Source organism: Athene noctua, chromosome Z, assembly GCF_965140245.1.
Source record: "Athene noctua chromosome Z, bAthNoc1.hap1.1, whole genome shotgun sequence".
In the NCBI taxonomy this organism is placed as follows: domain Eukaryota; kingdom Metazoa; phylum Chordata; class Aves; order Strigiformes; family Strigidae; genus Athene; species Athene noctua.
The window spans coordinates 61,119,751-61,143,975 of NC_134077.1; the positions used below are offsets into that span (position 1 = coordinate 61,119,751).

General features: G+C 43.4%; 1 pseudogene; it reads right to left on the reverse strand.

The window, feature by feature from the left end:
• Positions 1–4,089: 4,089 nt before the first annotated feature.
• On the reverse strand, positions 4,090–22,534 carry LOC141973794 (riboflavin kinase-like; annotated as a pseudogene).
• Between the last annotated feature and the right edge of the window lie 1,691 nt (positions 22,535–24,225).

A 24,225-nucleotide genomic window follows, 5' to 3' on the forward strand; every position in this document is an offset into this window, starting at 1 on the left:
CACATAATACAAAAATATAACCCTTCATAAAGTTCATACTGTGCTAGAAATAGGGTATTGAACTTAAAAATCAATATAGAGTATTTGATATTAAAGAATGTGTAAAGATAAGTACATTCAGCCAAATGAATGCAATTACATTTTCTCTAATTTGAAGGAAAACATGCAAAAAGCAGTTTATAACTTTACTGTATACATACTTCACACTACAGGTGAGAGCTGTGAGAAAACTAGATTTCTAAGTTTGCCTTTTGCTACTTTTCTCTATCCTCAAGCATAGTGGGTTTAAAACCAAAGGATGAAATGAATTTTGGATATTAGCACTCATTAGCTGTCACAGAATAGTGTTACTCAAGACAACCTGCTTAATGCACTATGATTTCCATGACACATGAAATCACTGGCAAAAAAATTTTTTAAAAGCAGCTATAAGCTTAGCCATAACACTACAATCAATAAGTATTTATCCTTTAAATATGTGTTTGACAATATATTACATTCACTAACATGGCTACTATTTCTTCTTCCAGAAATGTAAAATATAAAACAAGACCTTGACATCATTATCTGCTCAAGAATGCCTCCCTATACTGTGGGAAAAAAAATGTTCAAAAAAATTCTCCCATCATCTCTCGGTTTTAAAGTGGAGAGAAAAAACTCACTTTCAAGAAAATTCTTGTACAAATTTCCAACACGCATACAGTAAATCCATTAAACTGTTTGGGGTTTTTTTTTGCTTTTGGTTTGTTTTGTTGTTTGGGGGGGTTGGTTGGGGTTTTTTTTAAATAAGGTATTTCTGACAGCAGATAAGTTAGTTTTCTTTTAATATTTTCCTACTAGAAAGGCCAAAGTGTGTCGAAAATGTCCAGACAATGGTTAGGACAAAACTGTCAGTGGCTTCAGAGAATTAAATTTATGAATAACCTTAGAAGTGTAGGTGAAAATGCTGCTTATTCTAGTAAGCGTTTTTAGGGAATTCATTCCTTCCTTCCTCAAGAGGTGTATATCCCTTCTATCTTTGCCACAACAGACTGGTGAGCAATTCAAATCAAGTTTTCGCTAAGATCTGTTCAGCTACAAGGACTCATTGACTTGCTGAAGGCCTTTTCCTAAATATCCCGTGAAACTGACCGCAAGTTAAAACAGTATGAATTAGAGACCTAGCAGACTGACACACCCACCACAGAGAACCGTAAGGATACGGATACCCATAAGGGTACCTTAACAGAGGTCCCTGAAACTCTACAGTGAAATGCAGGTTTCGGAATGGGATGGGACAATGAGAAAATTCGTAAAATTGTACTGGAGTGAGGGAGTAGACTTAGAAGCACACACACACTATATATATATATATGTACTACATAATTTTAACAAATCCAAATCACTATCAATTTTGACAACACACCCTCCATTTATCTGTGCAAACATTTCAGAGTGAGAAAGGCATCAATAACTTGTAATAAATAATATCTACTAAAGTGTTGATATATTATTCCAAGAACCATAGAATGGTTTGGGTTGGAAGGGACCTTTAAAGACCCCTTCAGATCCCAAAGATCTAGTCCAAACTCCCTGCAATAAGCATGGACATCTTCAGCTAGATCAGGTTGCTCAGAGCCCCATCCAACCTGACCTTGAATGACTCCATGGATGAAGCATCTGCTACCTCATACAGGATGACATTAGGCTTTGGCCTGCATAAGGCCTTACTTAGACCATGACATCACTGTTGCCAACTTATCCATGACTTGACTCTCAGCACAGGTTGAAGGTCATACAAAGCCAGGGAGCTAGCTCAGTGTTACCTACTAGAGGACAAAATAAACCACAACTACATAACGCTCCTGTTATCCATATATGGAACTGATCACAACTACAACTGTCTAGCCCCATGTTAACAAAAACCCACAACAGTGTAGTGTATTGAAGGACTATCAGATCTCTCCTCAAAGCATATAAAATCAGGTACAAAGACCCCAAAATTGTTGGATGCTTTGGAGAGAGTTTTTGTGCAGAAGATGCACCCTACCATCTGCCCCAGGGACTCCCCCCTTGCTTGCCATACGGGCAGTGTATGGAACCCTGTACTCTTGCATTGCTGCTGGTTTACTTTACTATTTCTAATTTTCCTATGTATTCACTCTTTTAAAATGTTAGTGTTATACCTTAATCTTTGTCTATTTGTGTATATGTATCTGTAACTGTGTCTGGACACCAGGAGAAGTCAAACCAGTGGTGAGTTTTCTTGGCAGAACTCATCACAGTATTCCACCATCATCCATATCCAATGTAGTTATGGTAACCCAGATGTACATTTCAATCTACAATCAGCTGGCAAGCCAGATGCTTTTAAGGCAATACCACCTCTCTGGGCAACCTGTTCCAGTGTTTCACAATCCATACTGTAAAAAAGTCTTCCTTATATCTAGTCTAAATCTACCTTCTTTTAGTTTAAACCATTACTTTTTTCTTTTTCTCATCTAGGTTGGAAAAGACGTTTTCCTCATCTAAGGCAGCTGCTAGCAGCAACCAAAATGCAGTTGCCTTTAGCTAAGTCACCTTCCTTAGGACCCAAAGAGAAAAAAAAATAGTTAGGCTGGTTTTGCACCCTTTAAATCTGAACTTTTGCAGCATACAAACTTTCTCCCTTTCATTCACTTAATGAACTTCAGTGAAACACTTGCTCTGAAGGCAACTACATAAGTTATGAGTTGTCATATGCACAGTCAACTAGGCCAAAGTATCTATCCAGTATTCACTACTATACTAACTCAGTAATAGTAATTTTCTCTATTTCAATTAAAATTACAATAAATAATTTCAATTAAAATGACAGCTACAACCACAATAGCTGTATAGCATATCAAAAATAGGAACTACAGTGAATTATTCTCATTATTGTTATCTAATCATTGGCACTACAGGTAAATTTTTGACTTAATCAATATAAAAATTTTCTAAACTGCTACCTACAGTCCAGATGCAACAATGACATAAAATTAGGAAGTAAGTTTAGAATAACATTCTGTCTGAAACACTGACAGTCTTCATTGAAGTATTTAACTCACCACACCTTAGGTGCAGAAGAGGTCCCAACTACCTTTGGTGTTGTTCCATTAGTGCTATCTCTAAATGACTGGTAACATCTGGACTCATAACTTTTCCATAATAACCTAAATCAGCCTTCTACTCCTTTTGCATGACTGGTTAAATGATCAAGTAACACAAACAAACTTAATGTTTTAATGTTCAGTTCCAAACACATTTACCTAAACATACTGTTGCCAGGTAACCCTGGTAGGTAGCAAAGCACCATACAACCACGATGCACTTCCCCCACACCTTTGACATGGGACAGGGAAAGAGTGGAAGAATAAAATCAAGAATATTTGTGGGTTAAGACAAAAACAGATTAACAAAAGAGAAGTGAAAGAGGGAAAAAAAAAAAAGAAAATAAAACAAGTGATGCAAAGACAATCACTCACCACCTCACATGGGTAGACTGATGCACAGTCAGTTCCCCAACAAAAGATGGCCAACCTCCCTAAACCCCCTCCTCTCCACTTTATGGCTCAGCAGCAACCATTATATGGCACAGAATATCTCCGGCTAGTTCAGGTCACTTGTCTTGTTGTGTCCCCTCACAACCTCTTGCACAGCCTCAATGTGGCAGAACAGAGCAAAAAACAGAGAAGGCCTCAATGCTGTGCAAGTATTGTTCTGGAATAGCTAAAACAGTGTGTTATCTTCGTTGTTTTGTTCGCAGATCTAAATCACAGCACCATATGAGCTGCTATAAAGAAAATTAACTCCATCCCAGCCAGACCCAGTACACACGTATATGTCATATACCAAATGATACATGTGTCATGGTTTTGGCAACTCACTCCCCCCTCCCACAGGGCACTGGGTATAGAAATAAGTATTGAGAGGGATGATTCACCCATTACAGTCATGGGCAAAAAAGACAGACTCATCAGGGGATGAAAAAAAACCATAAATTTAATTCAGACACTAACAACACCACTTAACAGACAGAGTAGGACAGTGAAAAGCATTAACACATCTGAAAAACACCTTCCCCCCCACCCCTCCCTTCTTCCTTGCCTCAACTTCCTTCCAGTTATCTTCAACCTCCTCCCTGCAGCAGCAGGGAATGGGGGGTGTCGTCAGACTTGCCATTTCTTTTTCCTGGGGGTGGGGAGGAGGAACTCCTCGCATTCTTCCCCTGCTCCAGCAGACAGTTGTCCATGAACTTTCTCTGCCATGAGTCCTTCCCCCAGGCTGCAGTTCTCCCCATGCTGCTCCAGCATGGGTCACCCTAATGTGTCACAATTCTCCCAGCACCAAACTACAACAGCAGAGGCTTCTTCCCAGAGAGCCCCAGCTTCCTTTGGGCACAGTCACCTCCTCCAATGTGGGGTCCTCCACAGGCCACAGGTCAACAGCTACTCCACCGGTGACCTCCATGTGTAGCAGGTGGGGAACAGGCCCTGCCATCTTACAACAGGTTGCAAGGTGGGCTCTGCACCAACACACCTTCCCCTCCCCTTCTCCTCCTTTCTTCCATGTTCACATAGATGTTCTCCTCGTAACTCCTCCTCCCAACTCCAACTCCTCCTCCCAGATTCCTCTTCTTAAGTTATCATGGAGGTGCAGCCACTGTGGCTAATTGGCTCGGCCTTGACACAGAGGCAGGTCTGACTTGGAGCTGGGAGAGCTTCAAGAAGCTTCTCACAGACCACCACTGCAGCCCCCTCCTCCGCTACCAAAAGCCCCCACCACTCACACAAACCCAGCACAACACAGTAGTGTAAAGAAAAGAGCTCCGAGAGATGAAAAAACCCATATATTGTTGCTTAGTGGTTTACTGTTTCGACTTCTGACAGATGAAAGAAGTTGTCTTCTTTAAGATGTTCTGGTAAATCTAGTTAGTTTGCCTCTTCAGTGTCGTCCTGAATTGCTGAAATGAGTGCCTCTGCAAAAACATAGTTAGAAAAGCAATATTTAAAAATCAGTCTGAAGTCTGAACACACAACAGCAAATGAAAAAGGTTGTTGTACAGAACACCAGAAAACAATCACAGAGGCAGAATATATTTATTATTATGAAGGTGGAAAGGCAACATTCTGTTTCTAAAATTACATGCTTTTGACATGCATTGCACTTTTCACTGTTGTAAACACTGCTTTTTCTTTGTTCCAAGACATTTTATCAAAAAAGTCAACAGAATGTCATTGTGTTTCAGTTTTAACACAGATACATTTTTAGAAGAAATGAACAGACTAGATTAATATCTTTAAAACAAGTTTATGATTTTCAAGCTACTCCTCAGATGACTGAAATGACAATATAATTTTTAGACTGAAATAAATAAGTACTGATAGTCTGGAAGTTGTAGGATTTTGCTTACTTTAATACTACCAATTTACATATTAGTAGATTCAGCTTAAAAAACTTTTTACGGAAAAGTCAAAGACAGAATACCCCAAGTTAGAAGAGACCCATAATGATCATCAAATCCGACTCCCTGCTCCTCACAGGACGACCTAAAAACTAAAGAGCATTGTTCAAGCACTCCTTGAACTCCGACAAGCTTGGTGCCATAACCACTTCCCTGGGGAGCCTGTTCCAGTGACCAACCACTGTCTCAGTGAAGAACATTTTCCTAGTGTTCAACCTGAACTCCGCCTGATGCAACTTCATTCCACTTCTTCATGTCCTGTCGCTGGTCACCAGAGAGAGTCAGCACCTCCTCCTCTGCTGCCCCCCTTGAGGAAGCTGCAGACTGTGATGAGGTCACCCTTGCTCTCGAGGCCTTTCACCATCTTGGTCTCTGTCCTTTGCAGACACTCTAAATAGTTTAATGTCCTTTTTATACTGGGACACCCAGAACTGCACACAGTACTTGAGGTGGGACCTCATCAGTGCAATGTAGAGTGGGACAATTACCTTCCTCAAATGGCTGGCTATGCTGTACTTGACCTCAAGACATAGTTGGCCCGTCTGGCTGCCAGGGCACACTGTTGACTCATATTCAACTTGCCATCAACCCAAGCCCCCAGATCTCTTTCCACAGGGCTGCTCTCCAGCCTATCGTCCCCCAATTTGTATGTATAACCAGGATTACTCCTTCTCAGCTTGAGAATCTGGCACTTGCAATAGTTAAATTTCATGTGATGGGCAACTTCCCAGCTTTCTAGTCTATCCAGATCTCTCTGTAAGGCCTCTCTACCCTTAAGAAACAGCTACATGAAACAGCTACCCTACATGAAACATCTGATTATGAAGACAGAGAGAGAATAATGACACAGTACTTTCAATATGCAATAACATGACAAATAAAACATTAGTTTAAAAGACCTGTAATACTGACTTAAAGAACTGAAGGTTTTTTTCTGATTGAATATATCCAAGAATGACTATACTAAGAATCTCTCCATAAAAATAATCCATGAAAGTGTGGATAATGTGCATTTCCTAAAAGAAGACAAATATGATGACAGTTATCATGATGCATTTTGAGTTTATTTCCCTTGTTGCAAGACTGTTGATATAACACCTTTAACTCATATTCTCTCCCACACGTATCAGGAAAACTGAGACAGTTAGCCTAACGTGTAACACAAGATTAAGTGGCTAGAGCTTTTGATCATGTTAGTAGGAAGAACTGTTCTTTGCAAGGCATTTAAGAACATTGTGATATTTAAATATTTCAGAGGTAAGATTTTTCAAGGCAGCAAATCACAAATAATGCCTGGATTTGTTTGATCATTAAGTTGCTGAGTCAAAATAACTATAATGAGTTTGACTGAAACAGATGTTTTAAAGAGAGCTTTTACAAGTAGTTCATGGGAACTGCATGATAAAATTCTAAAAACAGCAAAGGCACCTATCTTCAAAGCAGGGATTCATGTCAAAATAAAACTGCTTCCAAGTATTAGCAATTAAACCTAAGTTTTGCAGGACTCAGGAAAAGCACCAGCACCTGATAGCAAGAAACACATAGATCCCACAGTTCAGGATTTTAACTCTGTCATGTTACTACTCATTTCTGGATCTTCGTTTCCATAGATTAAGCCACAGCACCACATGTATGAATTCCACCATTTAAGAGAATAATTACTGGAAAATAATTACAAATCAAGATGCCCCAAAATCTTGTACTTTAAATGTGGATGGATGGCAGAAGATGAGAGATTAGTACATTCCAGCTCATTCACTGGGTCTCATAACCACTAAACTGGAAACTTCTATTAAGCTTATGTTTATCTAGATATCATTATATCTATATATAAGCGACAACCACACTGGACATATGAATTTTGATTTCAGAAGTATTTAAGTAATAGTGAAAGAGGAAAACAAATTTTATTTATCAACAGCTGCATGCTCTATGGCTACCAAGAGGTTTTATGGGATGTCTTTTTTCCTCCTCAGAGTACAAACATTTGAGATAGATACCAAATACATTTCTAACTGTAAAAAGAATTTCTAATCTCATTTATGGATCAAATTCTGCTTATCTGATTCAAAGTCAATGTCTAGCTCACTTATTATAACCAAAAGTACCACAGAAAGCAAAGTTCTTACCACTGATTTCTTAATATTCTTATAGAAAGGATTCTATCCTATGCTCAAAACCATTTTATGCACATCATTTCCAACACAGGTCCATCCATAATATATACCAGTAGAGATAATGGAAATGGAAAGCTTTCAACCACTTGCTCAGAAAAGTTAGCTGCAAAAATTTTAGAAAGTGTACATTTGTGTAAGTAAAGTGCATCACAGAGTTTTCAAACACCTAATTTAGCCAAGTTCTGTCTGTTATTTACGAACAGAACACATGATGATAGTGATTCAGTGTGTCACTTGCAAAGTATAAACCAGCTATGTCATAAAATGTAGTCTCTGTGATAATGCCAGAGTTACGTCTCCCACACATACACATTCATAGTTATATACATTCTATTCTATAGTTAAACAGTGAATTCTATAGCTAAAATTAATAAACTGAAATGTGCAGTCTGAATGCATTTCACTATTAGGACTACTACTGCTTTAGTACTGTCAATGAACAGAAAAATCAAGTTTCTTTTGCACTGTATAACAGCATCTCAGAATTAACTATTAGTAAATATTTTTCTTAGTAAAACATGTAAAAATAAATGAAGTTATTATTTTAGTCACCTGTCACTTTTTTCATGCTGCTTTTTAGGTTATTCATATTTGGGGATTTCTAGGATTTCATTAGAAAGCCCCAGATCTGAACTAAAATAGGTTCCTTTGTGACTGAGGGGAATACATGTAAGACTTTAGCCGAAGAACTGTCCTACTTGAATTTCACACATGGGTACAGCCCTTCATGCAAGGTTTCAAGCTGATTTTTAAGAATTTACAGTTAGTGGATTTCTATCCAAGTTCATATGCAGAAAAAACTTCCCTCTCACTTTCCCTGATACTAATAAGCCATATATAAACAATCAAGAGAAAAAAAAAAACTGTCTGTATCAACAGATGTTGTCATAAGTCCAGTACCTCAAGATCTGTTATAGGAGATTTTCTTGCCTCCTAGGATTTGTGCAAAACACCTGCTGACTTCAGACTATCTTTAGAAAAGGCTGAAATCCATTTGAATTACACCTCCATGTCTTTTCAGAGGTGTCAAACAGAGAATGGCAATGGCAAAATAGACATCTCTTTAGGACAAGTACACTTGCTGCTTTTTCATTTCTGCATTATTTGCTTTACATTTCCCTCCTCAAAGCTACTCCCAGTGTCTTCTCCCTTTCTTGTCCTAATCTGAGGTCCAGATCTGTAAGAAAGGATGTTTTTCAAACTGTCGTATCACAACACCATGCACAGTGCACATGATCACTTTTCAGCACCTTGCAAATCATCATCATCAATGAGCTGACCAACAAAAAAACAAAGAAGAGAGATCGTTTAATAGAAGGCCGGACAATAACACAAATGAGTGAACAAGACTGTAAAAAGTAAAAAAAAAAAACAAAAAAAAAAAACCAACCCAACAATGCCAGCACGGAACAAGCTAATCCTATCGGCAGAAGGGCCCAGGCATGCCAACAGCGCAGCGGTGCGGGACGGCGGGGGCCTCCCGCCTTCAAACGCGCCCGGTCACCCGCAGCGCGGTCGCGCACCCCGCTCTGCGGCGGGGGAGCCGCACGGCCCTGCCGCCCCCCGCCGGAGCGCGGCCCGTCTCCGCTCGGGCGGCCGCAGCGCTGCGGGCTCCCCAGAGTCCCCCCCGGGCTCTCGCCGGCGGCCGCGCTCCAGCCGCCCGCCGGTCCCGGGGCAGGGACCCGCCGCCGGGCCCCGGTGCCGACCGCTGGCGCCGCGCGGGGTGCGGGAGGGCGGGGCCGGGCCGCGGCGAACGCCTCGCCGGTGGCTGCCACGGCAGGCGACGGCCTCTCCCCCCCGGGGGAAGCGGCGGCGCCAGCCCGCCCCGGTGCCCCACGACCCCGCTCACCGGTGGGGATGCCCAACTCCTTGGAGCCCCTGCCGAAGCCCTTCACCACCTCCCCGCGGCAGAAGTAGGGCAGGCGCCTCACGGCGGCCGGCCCCGGCCCCGGCCCCGTTTCCAGCCGCGCGGAGCGCTCATCTCCGCCTCGCTCCAGGCACTACCAAGAGCAGGAGGAGTTACAGGTGGAGCGCTCCGGCCTTCAGCGCACCGACCCTCCGCCACACGCCGCCTCCCCGCGACCAGGGGCCCGCTCACACCCCCGCCGCGCCCCAGGCACCGGGCGGCGCCGGAGCCCGCGCGGCTCTGCCCGGCCCGGGGCGGGGCCGCCTCCCTCCCGTTCTCCCGGGCGGGCGTCTCTAAGGGCCCGATCCAGCCCAAATATATTGAATTTGCATAGTTGCCATTCAAGACAGCAGGTACACCTGCAGTTTCAATCTACATGGCAGCTAGCCCAGGCTGGCCCGTTTGCGTCAGCGGTGTATATGCCAAGTAAGTCTTGGGGGACTTACTCGGGGCTGCTATAGCGTACTTAAGCATATTTATATAAAAGCACATGTCGATACCTTGAAAGATCATCAAAGTCCTTGCAGTGAATTCCCAATCATTTCCAACTACTCCTACAAGACGCAGTTGCTAGCTTTACCAGTTTGATATAACTAGTTATAAATGTGCAGTTAGTGTTACCTCTAAGCTCCTTGCCTAGTTTTTAAGAAGGAAAAGCAGCCTAAGTACCTACGGCATGCTCATATCTAACTGCAGTTGAAGCTGATGGTAACCAGTTCATTCTAATGATGGAGAACTATCTTGACAAACTGATTATGTCACACCGCAAAATGCCAAATGACACCAATTCACAGATCTGTGGGTGCTATTCTACAGGATGAGGCCAAAATTATTTGAAAAAAATATTCCACCTCAAATTTACCCTCTTTCTAATTGTTTTTTTCTTTTATCTTACTTCCCCACCATCTGCTTAATGCAAACATTTTAATTCATTGCTTCGGTTTGAGTAACTTTGATTGACTTACAGAGTCATTGTTTATGTAACTTCAGCTGAACAAAAAAGAATGGTGGTAATATATATAAAAGAAGGAAAAGTGGAAGAAAAAAAATCCTAATTACACTACAATTACATACATCCTGTTCTGCTACATGACAGCATTAAAAGAGAACTGTTATAAAAAGTTTTATTTAATGATATTTAGTAATGGAAGTAACTTGGATATGAAGCCCAATCACCAAAGCTATTGCTTAGTTGCCTAACTAATCATAGGCCATAAGAATAGACATAACCACACACCGTTGGAATTTTTCATTTATTTCAGATTTAGAGAAAAAAAAAAAGTGAAGCAGGTATTTTTATGTGCTTATAATGAGTTTCTTCCTGTTAATAATGCATTATACCTTTGTTTATGATTTGTGATGGTTTGACTTTGGCTAAATGTCAGGTATCCACCAAGTCACTCTATCGCTTCCCCCCCCTTTTCCCCTTGTTTTCTCAACAGGGCAAAGAAGGGAAAGAAAATAAGATAGACCAACCCTTGTGGGTAAAGCAAAAGCAGTTTTAATATAAGCAAAGTGAAGCAAAGATCCGCACGCGGAAGCAAAAGAAAACAGATTTATTCTCTACTTCCCACGAAGAGGCGATGTTGGGCCTTCTCAGGAGCAGGGCTCCAATACACGTAGTGGTTGCCTTGGAGGACCAAGGGTGACCCCACCCCCTTCCTCCTTTCCCCCAGCTTTATCCTGAGCAGACGTCACATGGTCTGGAATATCCCTTTGGTCAGTTCGGGTCAGCTGTCCTGGTTGTGTCCCCTCCCAATATCTTGCCCACCCCATCCCACTGCAGGGGGGGAAATGTCAGAAAGAGCCTTGGTGCTGTGTAAGCACTGCTCAGCAGTAGCCACAACACCAGGGTGCCATCAACACCCGGCCAGCTGCCAACATAAAACACAGCACCGTGAGGGCTGCTGTAGGGGAAAACCAATTCCAGCTCAGCCGGACCCAGTACAGTGTATAAGCAGATGTATACTTGCATACTTACATTCTTTTTTTAATGAAGACTTCTTTCCGAAATGAATTTTTATGTTCTTGTGGCATCCGCAAGATGTCACTCAATCTCTTTTTCAATATCGGCAAGTTTGGACACAAGTTCTGGGCACAGGGTTTACAATCGTATCTCTGTAACAGAATGGATCTTAAGAAACAGTAAATCAGGTAAATATTGATACAGAGAAATGATTACTTGTTTTGAGACTTACTTATAGCAAACTGCTTAGCAACTTATTTGCTTACTTATAGCAACTTATAGTATTACTTATAGTATTTTTTAATATTGCTAAGAATCCTGCTTGCCCAGACAGTTCTGTGGAATTTTACCTAGGACTACTGTGTTCATCAAAACAAAGCAGTTCACTGAGAAAATCTACCAAGGACTATAATGTTCAACAAAATAGTATGGTTTTGTCCTTGGGGAACAGGTGTGCTCTAATTAGTTGTATTCTTGGTAATGAATAAAGATAGCCATATATGGAATGTAGAAGTTATATTGGTTCTCTTAGATAAGATAGAATAATAAACCAGCTGAAAAACACTTGCTATTCAAGAAATTGGCCAAGAGAATCTGTGCATGCTCAGGGAAAAGTACAAGATGAGAAAGACTACGAGCCTTCCTCCCCCGAAGACGACCACCAGGAGGCCGTGCACAGGTGCAAAGAGAACATAAACTGCTGACACCAGCCTCTAGAACTAACCCAGCCTTACTCATGCCTATGTATATTTGTGTTATGTAATCCAATGAATATCCACACTCCATAAGTTTTTGTTAAAATGTGCGGTGGGTGTGCAAGCTTTGTGGAGAAATCCCCTTGCACCCCGGCGCTGGAGTAAACACACCTGCTTTATAACTCTCTTCGAGTTGTAGAGTCTGTTTTCCATGAATCAATATCTGCTTAAGAACTACATGATTATTAATTTCACAGAAGTCTCACTGACAACACTCTGTCAAATAGTTGTTAATCCTTTTTCTCAGTTGCGATGTGTTGCTGTGATCCATGGTAGAAATTATTAATCCTTGATACTGGACATGTTTTCTTTCTATAATAAATTCTGCTTAGTTCAGCGTGGATGGAGAATTTTACATGACTAGAATTTAATTGCCTGTATTCAAATTTAATAGACATGTAATTTTAGTCACAAACATATATGCCAATAAAAGCAGTTTGGTAGCTTATACCTACAGTTAGAAAACTCAGACACTGTTATCACACAGCTGGAATAGAATTTCTGCTCTGTGCTGATGCTACATTTTTTACAGCTATTGTTGTTAGTGAAAAGTCTTTATTTTTCCTATGGTACATAATAGTCATACAAACCTAAAGAAAATTGAGCGGGTGTTTGTGTCATCTGTGTAGGCTTTTTCTTGTCCAGGAATAGCCTGCATCAGCCCTCACTTCTACACTTTTTACAGAAAATCGAAAGAGGCCTTGTTAATTTTCAAAGTGCAAGGGAGAAAGGTTTTCTATCTATGCAATAGAATCAGAAGGAGAAGATGAAAGCAGCAACCCTAGTGACTCACACTGCAGGGAGGAGATAGCAAAGGAAATGGCTGCAATGTTTTTTCCTGCTTTCTTGTTATTATTTGTTAAGCTCGTATGATCTGAGGAAAGCAAAGAAAAAAAAAAAAAAAAAAAAAAAAAGCCAAAGGAGTCCTAGCCCTCAGGCAATGTTACGTAGATAACATTCTTACAGAAAACAGGATAGATAGTGAACTAATCCCTGTCTTTGAGGTAAAGGGGGAGACATACCAGCTAAAGGACTTACTTCCTGGGTCATCTTAACAGACACAAAAGTTCCAATTAACAAAACAAACAGGTAAAAGGCCGACTCTACAACCTGGAGAGGACAAAAGGGCCAGAGAGCATGCACAGAAAGCCAAGCTGAAAAATTCATGAAGAGGAAGGAGACATCTGGACTTTGCTTAACAGCGGGACACTGCAAGAGGACCACATACTTCTCTCCTTGAATAATTCTAAGAATCACACCTATTCCCCGAGCTAATTGTAATAACCCAGCCCTTCCTAATGCATATGTATGTTTTGTTGTAATAAACAGCTGGCTACTTGCCAGAGACGGGGTGCAAGCTTTGTGGAGAAATCCCCTTGCACGCCGGCCGGAATAAACATGCCTGCTTTATAACTCTTTCTGAGTTGTAGAGTTTGTTTCCGCACTTCACATACTCCTCCTATCTTCCCTGGGCTGTACCTTGATATGACAAAGAGGCCTTGAGCAACAGAGGTTGCCATTACAGCCTTCTTTCCACACTAAGCAATGGCTGAGCAAACAGGAAAGATACTGGTGAAAATTTTCTCAGTGCTAAAAGGAACCAGATGTTTATAATACTCCTGCCATCACCAGTATGTGTGATGCTGTCTCCCAGGCACATGCAGGGCATATCTGCATTTGTTACAGCACTACCCTCTGTTTATATAACAATACTGGGAGTCTTGCAGAAGATATTGAGGAGTTTGTGATCTTGAGTCAGTGGTCGTGATCTCCCGCTGCTGCCTTTACTGCTACCCCAGTTTCCACAGACTTTTGCTGACTTCATGCTTCTTGGTCTATTATTCAGCCTTTGGCACCTTCTGGGGCAGGATGTTTATCTCTTTTATCTCCTCTTCAATGGTGAAGTCGTTAGCAAGACCTGTATCGTATCAGATTTACACAATAAAGTCACAATGTTTAATGCTTACACAATGGACCCAGTGATTAGTGGCCTTTGTGCTTGATCAGAAACATTGGTATGTATAAGGCCACAGTATTTCTGTAGTTTCTTGGGAATAAGATATAGGGTACTTTTATGAAGGTGGTGTACAGAATGACTGCCCAGAGATGTTGTAAAAAGTAGATGACTTGCTGAAAAATGTTCTGCTGATCCTAGTAATCCTATTTAATCCTATAAAAAAGAAAATCCACGAAGATAATGTACAGCAAAAACATCGGTGAATGAAAATTCAGAAATAACAAAGGCACTGCCAATTTCACAGAAAGTTGAAAAAATTGCACTATATCAGGAAAAAAAAAAAAGAGAGAGAGATATGGTGAAATCTGAGTACATGTTGAAAGCTTGATAACAAAGAGTGAATTAAAGACAAGAATCTAGCACTGTGCATGTTAATAATATTGACAAGAGTTTTAGCTCCATGGTCCTACAGTGGCATTACTTTTTTTGGATATGCTGGAAGAAAAGTGTTGATACTGTCACAGATATAACCAGAATACAATTTAGATAGTCAGAAGAGAAGCAATTTATTACTATCGCTATAGGAGAGAAGACAGAGCAGCAGTCACAGTCCCTGCTGGTATGAGCTCTATCCAAATGGGACAGTTAGTGAACTGATATACCTGCAGGTTATACAACTCCTTCTTCACCAGAACTGTGTCAGATAAGTAAGATATGGTAGATAACAACAGTGATTTCAATCCATCAGATAAGGAGGCTCTATACAGGACATCTTTTTACAAATAATCCACTCTCCTGTAATTAAATCTTGCTGACTGGCAAGCCGTGAATGTGTTTTAACAAGGGAGGCCTTCAGAGGCCTTGGAGACATTAGCACTTTGTTTCTACAATACGGGATTCTTTTTCTCCTCCTTTCCAAATGAAGCCATATCAAAGGATATAGCATTAAAACATTTAAGCTAGATACTTTATGCCAACAACTCTGAAGTCTGCAACATCAGCAAAATGCAGATAGGAAGTTAAGAATCAGAATACCCGTTTGTGCAACAACTGATGGTAAAGCACTGACATTGTAAAAATGTATGTATTATAACTAAATAAAAAATGCTGCTTATGTTATACAGTACAACATAGGTTTAATTATTTCCAGTAGGAAGGAGATAGATGTTTATCTAGCAAAAACATGAACAGAAGAGAATATAAACAAGCTTATTGTGAAATTGTTTCTCTCTGCTATAACAACTCAAACGTCTTCAACGAAGTGAGGAAGGAGGAATGAGACTGGAATTTAAATGAAAAATATCAGCTGTGAAATAGTACTAGATCTTAGAAAATCAAAGGAAGGGCTTGAGCAGAGAATTGCAGAGGCAAAGTCTGCAGTCTTTCAGAAGGACCCTGCAATTAAATCACCTTTAAAGCAACTGTGAGACTGAGCTTTGAAATTCATGAAATCCAAGAAAGGAAACCAGCTCAGACATTAACTCAGAATTCCGGATGAATGCACATACATACATACATACTTTCTTAAAAAATACTTTTTTAATGGTTATATATGTAATACTGTCATTTGTTTATTTTTACTTCGGGAAAGGGAACTTTATAGGATAATTGGGACTGTTAGTAAATAATATTTAGAACATTTTGAAAGGTTGAAGTTAGTAAAACTTGTTAGTTTCTCGGGTTACTGTCTCAGGAGGAGCTTGACTGATTGCCCTCATGGTTTAGGTTTCCTGCAGTTAAAATACAAACTTTTTCCAGCTTTACCAGAATCGTCTTTAATTACTCCTGACAAAGAAATCAGCAAGAGAAAGAGTAATTCATTTTCCAGGCAGTCATATTATGCCAGTCCTCTTTCTCACTTCTGCAGTGCAGTCAGCAAGTCACGCTTTTTAACAGGATCAGAGTAGTGAAAAGTCATTTAGAGGCACAGTGAGAGGCCCCTAATTTACCCAGTACATGTTTCGTAGTTAATTTCAGCAACTCACGGCTGCAATCCATTTCTCTTTCTGTTTTCTAATTCCATTTCTATTTTTGATTCTGCAATTGGGGCTCACCACTGTCCAGTGTCTTGGAAGAAGCTTGTCAAAGGATGGCCTTGATGTTACATGTTTTGTTCATATTAAACTAATTTTAAACTCATTGAAGAAATTTCCTATCAAAAATATGACAATTTGTAAACTCACAATGGGTAAAATGAAAAACTATTTCTGATGCATGTTACAGATATTACTTTGTACAAAAAAACCTAATGTAACTCTTTATTAACTCTTGCTACAAGTCAAGCTCATCTCTGTGGCTGAGCACTCAGAAGTGGTAAGTCTGCTTGTCTGCTTTAAAGTCTGTTTCCAATCCTCAGTTTAATTGATCAGACTCTTGCGACTGGAAAGATATGGGAGGAGAAAACTGCTCCTGACAGACTGTGGGATCAGTCTCTCCTTTCTGAGCAGTGAGTTGACCAGCAGCTTCTGCCTGCCTCAGTGCCTGGAGCTCACTGCTGCAGCCCAGGCTCCTCAGCAGCTTGCGGGGCTTCTGGCTGCTCACTGACTGCATCCAGCTAAATGCATTGGATCCTTTCTCAAAGCACTGTTTGAATCCAGGCTGAAACACAAAGAGACACATGGCAAAACTGTTAGTTCAAGGTTATGTTATTTGTTGTTGATCTCTCAAATCCTCACAAAACAGCACAGATTTAATACAATGCTTGAAGTCATGGGACCAGGGCCCAAATCAGAAAACCACTCTTTGTGAGGCTGAACAGTGAAGACCAACAGTGAGGTTAGAGGGGCTTGCTAGAGACAACAGGCCACAACAGAGGTACGAAAAAGAAGTTCCACTGGCAACTCATGGGTTGAGTTTTGCACACAGAGTAAGGAGGGAGGAAGACCATAGCCTCCTTCAACTGCAGTGCTTTCACTCAGAGGCAGAGAAAAAAAAAAAAAAGTTATTTATACTCTATATTCACATGCATTAAAAATACCCTCCAAGGTATTTTACCTATGAGGGTGAGGAGATGTGAGCCAGGGAGCATGGACGAGGAGCAGCAAACTGAGGAAAGGTCAGTGGGATTTGTCAAATGCTGTAGTTACTCTGTGCATCTTGGGAATTATCCTTCTTTCATCCTTTCATTTAGGATGAATGCCCTAATTTGTAGCTGAAAAATCTTAGAAGAATGGAGTTTAAAGCCTTTCATTAGATACATAAGATTGCAGACACATTGTGGTTTTCGTTTTGCACAACAAGGGTAAGGTATTATCAAAAAAGGGCAGAGCAGTGTTGGCTATACAATACATGAGGCATACAGATGATTAACATAGGGAAAATAATTAGCAATCTTTAAGAATTTTACTGCTGCTGAGTGCATCCAAGCCCCTGATAGCAGCCCATCTCAGAAGCAATATGAAGCCAGTGGAGAGGGTAGGGTATCATGCCTGACACTTGTATTATTTCAGCTCAGCAGCAAATCCATACATAGATAGAATGCCAATTTTCCAACATTAGAGTGGTTTAAAATAAGTAAAATCATAAAATCATAGAATTATATAATGGTTTGGATTGTAAGGGACCTTAAAGATCATCTAGTTCCAACCCCCTGCCATGGGCAGGGACACCTTCCACTAGCTCAGGTTGCTCAAAGCCCCGTCCAACCTGGCCTTGAACACTTCCAATGACGGGTCATCCACAACTTCTCTGGGCAACCTGTTCCAGTGCCTCACCACCATCACACTGAAGTACTTCTTTAATCTAAATCTACACTCTTTTCAATTTAAAGCCATTATGTCTCGCCCTATCACTACATGCCCTTGTAAAAAGTCCCTCTTCAGCTTTCCTGTAGGCACTCTTTAGGTACTGGAAGGCTGCTACAAAGTCTCCCTGGAGCCTTCTCCAGGATTAACAACCCCAACTCTCTCATCCTGTCTTCATAGGAGAGGTGCTCCAGCCCTTTGATCATCACCATGGCCCTCCTACAGACTCACTCAAGCAGGTCCATGTCCTACTTATGTCAGGGGCCCCAGAGCTGAACACAGTGCTCCAGGTGGGGGTCTCATGAGAAGCAGAGTAGAGGGGGAGAGTCACCTTCCTCCACCTGCTGGTTGTGCCTCTTTTGATGCAGCCCAGGATACAGCTGGCTTTCTGAACTGTGAGTGCACATTGCTGGTCATGCTGAGCTGCTGTTAGACAACACCCCAAAGTCCTTCTCCACAAGGCTGCTCTCAAGCCACTCATCTCCCAGCCTGTATTTGTGCTTGGGATTGCCCCAACCCATGTGCAGGACCTTGCACTTGGCCTTCTTGAACTTCATGAGGTTTGCACAGGCCCAACTCTCAAGCCTGTCAAGGTCCCTCTGGGTGGCACATCCCTTCCCTCTAGCATGTTAACCACATCACACAGCTTGGTGTCACTGGCAAACTTGCTGAGGGTGCACCATCCAGTCAATTCCTTACCCACTGAGCGGTCCATCTGTCAGAACCCTGTCTCTCCAATTTAGAGACAACAATGTTGTGTGGGACAGTGTCAAAAGGTTTGCACAAGTCCAGAGAGATGACATCAGTTGCTCTTTCCTTATTCACCCATGCTGTAACCCTGTTGTAGAAGCCCACCAATTCATCAGGCACGATTTGCCCTTAGTGAAACCATGTTGGCTGTCACCAATCACCTCCTTATTTTCCATGTGCCCTAGCACAGTTTTCAGTAGGATGCACTCTACGATCTTGCTGGGCACAGAGATAAGACTGACAGGCCTGTAGTTCCCTGGGTCTTCCTTTTCCCCCCCCTTTTTTTTTTTTTTTTTTTTAATTTAACTTCCTGGTGAAGACTGAGGCAAAAAAATTATTGAGTACCTCAACCTTCTGTATCCCAAGTAACCAGGTCTCCTGTTTCATTACAGAGAGGACTCACATTTTTCCTAGTCTTCCTTTTATCCCCAAGATATCTATAGAAGCTTTTCTTGTTGCCCTTGATGTCCCTAGCCAGAATGAATGCTATTAGGGCTTTGGCCTTCCTAATCTGATCTCTGGCTGCTCAGACAATTTATTTGTATTCCTCCCAGGTTACCTGTCCTTGCTTCCACCCTCTGTAGGCTTCTTTTTTGTCTTTGAGTTTGACCAGGAGCTCCTTGTTCATCCATGCAGGCCTCCTCTCATTTTTGCCTGACTTTCTTTTGTTCGGATGCATTGCTCCTGAGAATGGAGGAAGTGATCCTTGAATATTAATGAGCTTTCTTGGGCCCCTCTTCCCTCCAGGACTTTATCCCATGGGATTCTGCCAAGCAGACCCCTCAAGAGGCCAAAGTCTGCTCTCCTGAAGTCCAGGGTAGTGACCTTACTGTGTGCCCTCCTCACTGCCCTAGGACTACCATGGGTCTTGAACTCTACCATTTCATAGTAACTGCAGCCAAGGCTGCCCTTGAGTTTTACACTCCCCACCACCCCGTTCTTGTTAGTGACAAGAAGGTCCAGCATAGCACTTCTCCTTGTTGGCTCCTCTATCATCTGGAGAAGGAAGTTATCATGGACACACTCCAGGAACCTCCTGGATTGATTATGCCCTGCTGTTTTGTCTCTCCAACAGATATCAGGGTGGTCAAAGTCTCCCATGAAGACCAGGGCTTGTGAACGTGAGGCTGCTCCTAGCTGTCCATAGAGGTACTCATCTTCTTCATGGTGAAGTGGCCTGTAGCAGATCCCCACTGTCATGTCACCTGCCCCTGTGCGCCCTTTAATCCTGACCCACAAGCTCTCGGTTGGTTCCTCATCCATCCCCAGGCAGAGCTCCATGCACTCCAGCTGGTCAGTGACAAGGAGGGTGACACCCCGTCCTCCTCTCCCCTTCCTGTCCTTCCTAAAGAGCCTGTATCCTTCCATGCCAACGCTCCAGACATAGGATTCATCCCACTACATGTCTGTGATGCCAATAAGATCGTAGTCCTGCAGGCGTATGCACGTCTCTAGCTCCTCTTGTTTATTCCCCATGCTATGTGCGTTTGCACATAGAGACACTTAAGTTGGGCCCCCAGTTGAAGCTGACTTACTGTTTGTAATTCCTTTATGCCGCTCTTCAGGTGCTCTCCTGATGACCTGTGATTCCTCTCCAGGCTCTGGGCACCTATTGCTGGCATTGGATCAAGCTGCTAGGAGTGGGATTAACTGAGGCTCCCCTCTCCCAGCAACTTTTGTTTAGAGCCCTCTTCACCAGCTTGGCAAGCCTACAGCCAAAGATGCTCCTACCCTTCTCTGACAGTTGGACCCCATCAGCCCCCAGTAGACCAGGTTTCTCAAAGCGAGTCCCATGGTCTAGGTAACTGAACCACTGGCTGTGGCACCAGTCCTGTAACCATTTGTTGATTTGCCAGATCTGACTGGTCCTTTCAAACCCCTTCCCTTTGACTGGGAGGACTGATGAAAAAAACTACCTCTGCTCCAGAGCCCCTTACCACTGCTCCCCAGGGCTCTGTAACCCCTCTTGATACTCCTCAGATGGCTCCTGGCTGTATCACTGGTGCCCACGTGAAACAACAGCAGCAGATAACAGTCAGAGGACTGTCCGAGGCTCAGCAGTCTGAGCCCCCGGTAAGCAGCATGCCTCTCTAGAGTGTGTCAGGTCGGCAGATGGGTGCCTTCATACCTCTCAGAAGAGAGTCGCCTACTACTATCACCCTTTTCTTCGTTGTGCTGGTTGCTATACAGGGAGCAGGTCAGGCTGCGTTACTCAGCTCCCGCGTCTTTCCCGATATGACAGGTTTCTCCTCTTCAGTCTGCAGAGCAGCGAAGTGGTTCTGCAGAGGCATCTCAGGCTTCAGGGGAAGCATCTTCCTCCTGCTGGTTCTTGCTGTTGCCAGCTTCCATTCTGTGTTACTGCCACTCCTCCCTTCCGTGTGCACTGCTGGGAGAGCTTTTGGCTCTACGGCTGTGGGCTGTTGGGTCCACTACAAACTGCACTTGGAACCAGCTCTCTAACTCCTTCTCGGCCTCCCTGATGCTACGCAGCCTTCCCACCACCTCCCACAGCTCAGGCACCTGCTGCAGGAGGTCCTCTGCCTGGGCACTCCTTTTGCAGGCAGGTTTGCTGCCCGTCCCTGCCCCAGGAGAAAGGCCTAGGCCCTTCCTGCAGTCTGAGGTCTGCACTGCAGCCTCTCCCTTCAGCAGCCCCCTCTGGGTGGAGGCATCGGCCACTGCTGGGGTAGATGATGCAGAACCCCCAGCCAAAGCTGCAGCTTTTGCTCTCAGATGAGTGCCCACCATCCTGCCTTGGGTGTCAGGTCGGATGAGTGCCCTTGGCCTGTCCAGATGGCCACAGTACAATGCCCACCTGGGTTGTATGTACTTCAAGTCTCTCCACTCTGCCAGTGGAATGCCTCTCCTTTATAGAGGCACCCTCCCCACACGCCCTCCTGCGTGAACTGCGGCGCCTCACCCTGGCTGAGGCACGCTGCCCTGTCTGCCTGTACTGGTGGCTGCCGCTCCCTCGAACTGCCTGTTGTGGGAGCGGGGGATGGCTGCTGTTATCCCACCCACACCTCATCAGCCACTTGCGTTTGTGAGAGCTGCCGGCTCCTGGCCGGTCTCTGGGCTCACCTGAGGTTTCCTTGGCTCAGGAATCCTCTCTGTACACTACAATCCCCTGCTCCACTGCGTAATGTGCCCATGCTGTTGCTGATTGCCTCAGTGAGTGAATATTTTGAAAGGCCCAGAAGGCTTTGGGCACTCAATATTCTGGTTAGAATGACACCTGCTGCCTTAATCCACTATGACCCTGTAACTATGGCATCTGATCTGACTGCAGGAAAACAGGTGTACTGGCATCTGGGGTTACACTTCCTCAGACGCAGGACTTCGTATTTTCCTCTGCTGTGCTTCATGAGGTTAATTTCTGACCACTTCTCCAGCCTCTGGAGGTCCCTCTGGACCTGGTCTCCAGGTCCCTCTGAATGGCAGTGCAACCATCTGGTCTAGACACTCGTCCCAGTTCTAGATCATCTGCAAACATGACAAGGATGCACTCTGTCCCATCACCCAGGTCACTCATGAAGATTAACATCTAATATAATTATTAATCCCAGTACTGACCCTGGGGTATACCACTAGAAGCTTGTCCCCCAGTTGGACTGTGTAAACTTTCTGGGCCCAGTCATTCAGCCAGCTTTCATACCAACTCACTGTTGAATTTTCTAGCTCATACTTCATCAGTGTGTCTACAAGGATGTTTTTGGACACAGTGTCAAAAGCCTTACTAAAGTTGAGGTAAACAACATCCGCTGTTGGATCTACTCTCCCCTCAGACACCAAGCAAGTCACCTCATTGTAGAAGGCCATCACATTGGTTTAGCATGATTATCCCCTTTATAAATCACAGTGATTACTCCTGATCATCTTCTTGTCCTTTATGTGTTTGAAACTTATTTCCAGGATTAGTTTCTCCATCACCTTTTTAGGGATTGAGATGATGTTGACCAGCCTGTAATTAGTCAGACCTTTTTTCATGGCTTCTTGATGAGGAGTGTAATTTGTTCTCTTCCAGTCTTCAGGAACCTCTCCCTGTCATCATGATCATTCAAAGAGTGGTCTTGCAATGACAACAACCAGTTCCCTCAGCACTTGTCCCCATGGACTTATATATGTCCAGTTTGTTTAAGTGGTCCCTAACCTAGTACTTGTCCACTGAGGGTAAGTTTTCCTTGCTCCAGACTTTCCCTAGGGTCTCAGGGACCTGGGATTCCTGAAAATTGGTCTTAACAGTAAACACTGAGGCAGGAAGGCAGTGAGTGACTCGACCTTTCCCATGTCATTTGTTGCCACGTTCCCAGTGGCTGGCCAATGGTTTTCCTAGTCTTCCTTTGGCCTTGATCAGGTGCCTGACCACACAGGGTCTCTGGACCATGGTTGCTCTAAAGAAATATTCCTCCCCTGTGTTGCAGAAAGAAGGCCCTCTGCAATGTGTGGCAGGAAGGGACCAGGCTGCTCTGATGGGTGTCAAACCCAGCAAGAAACTTTGAGGCAAACCAGACTATTTCACCTCTGGCCTTTCATTGCAGCACATGATCATATCTCCTACAAAAAGCATTACTGAGACAGTCCCACTTGCTCTTATTACTTGTACCTCCTCCTCACTGGATTGCTGCTTCTGCTTTTCCTGGCAGACCACCTCAGCAAACTCTGTCACCATGTCAGATCTTCAAGCAAAGTGTACTGCACAGTTTCCTGAATCAATCCCTCCAGAATCATCTTGAGTGTCCCCAAGGGGCTTTGATTCCCACCAGGGAGCTAGGGCTGCTGCAGGAACATATGGGCTTCCTGCAGCTGCCCCTACTTAAGGGCTTGCTGCTCCTCATCTTCCTACCTAGTCCCTGGCAGTAGGGTTGGCAGAGAGAGAATAGGGAGCACTAGATCCTGCAGGTGAAAAACACAGCAGGCAGGAGGAAGAGGAGCATGAGGATTTGGAGGAAGTACAGGAGGAGTGGAGTGGGTATCGGGGTGATCTGCTCCTTGATGAAGCAGTCCAAGTAGGCATTTGCTCCTTCCTACAGCTCATCCACATCAATAGGGTCTTTGGGCAGGTGGCGTGGATGCAGCCTGGCTCTGCATGAGCTCCCACGTCCGTGCAGTTGTGCACGTGTCTAGAGGGATCAGCCAGTCCCTACCCGAGGAAGGTCGTCCTGGTTCCAAACCATGGCTAAGCCCTCCTATCCCACAGCTTCCAGTGTTGCCTTCATGCCTCCCAGGGCAATTAACACTTCCCTAATGGTGCCGACTCCAGTGCATCCTCTCCCCCTGGGCTGTGTGGACAAACATGCAGTTACTGACTGTGAGGCTGAGAGGGGTACTACAGCCCTGATGTTTGCTGCTCTGTTCACCATAAAACTCCCACCTGTGCACCTTCTTCTCTGCCCCTATTTGTCATCTATCAAAAATCCAAGGCCCTGTGTCAGGCTGGCTGGGCTGTCATCCTTTAACACAGGGGTCCCAGCAGATCCATAGCAGGGGGACTGGTTGAAAAATTTACCCTT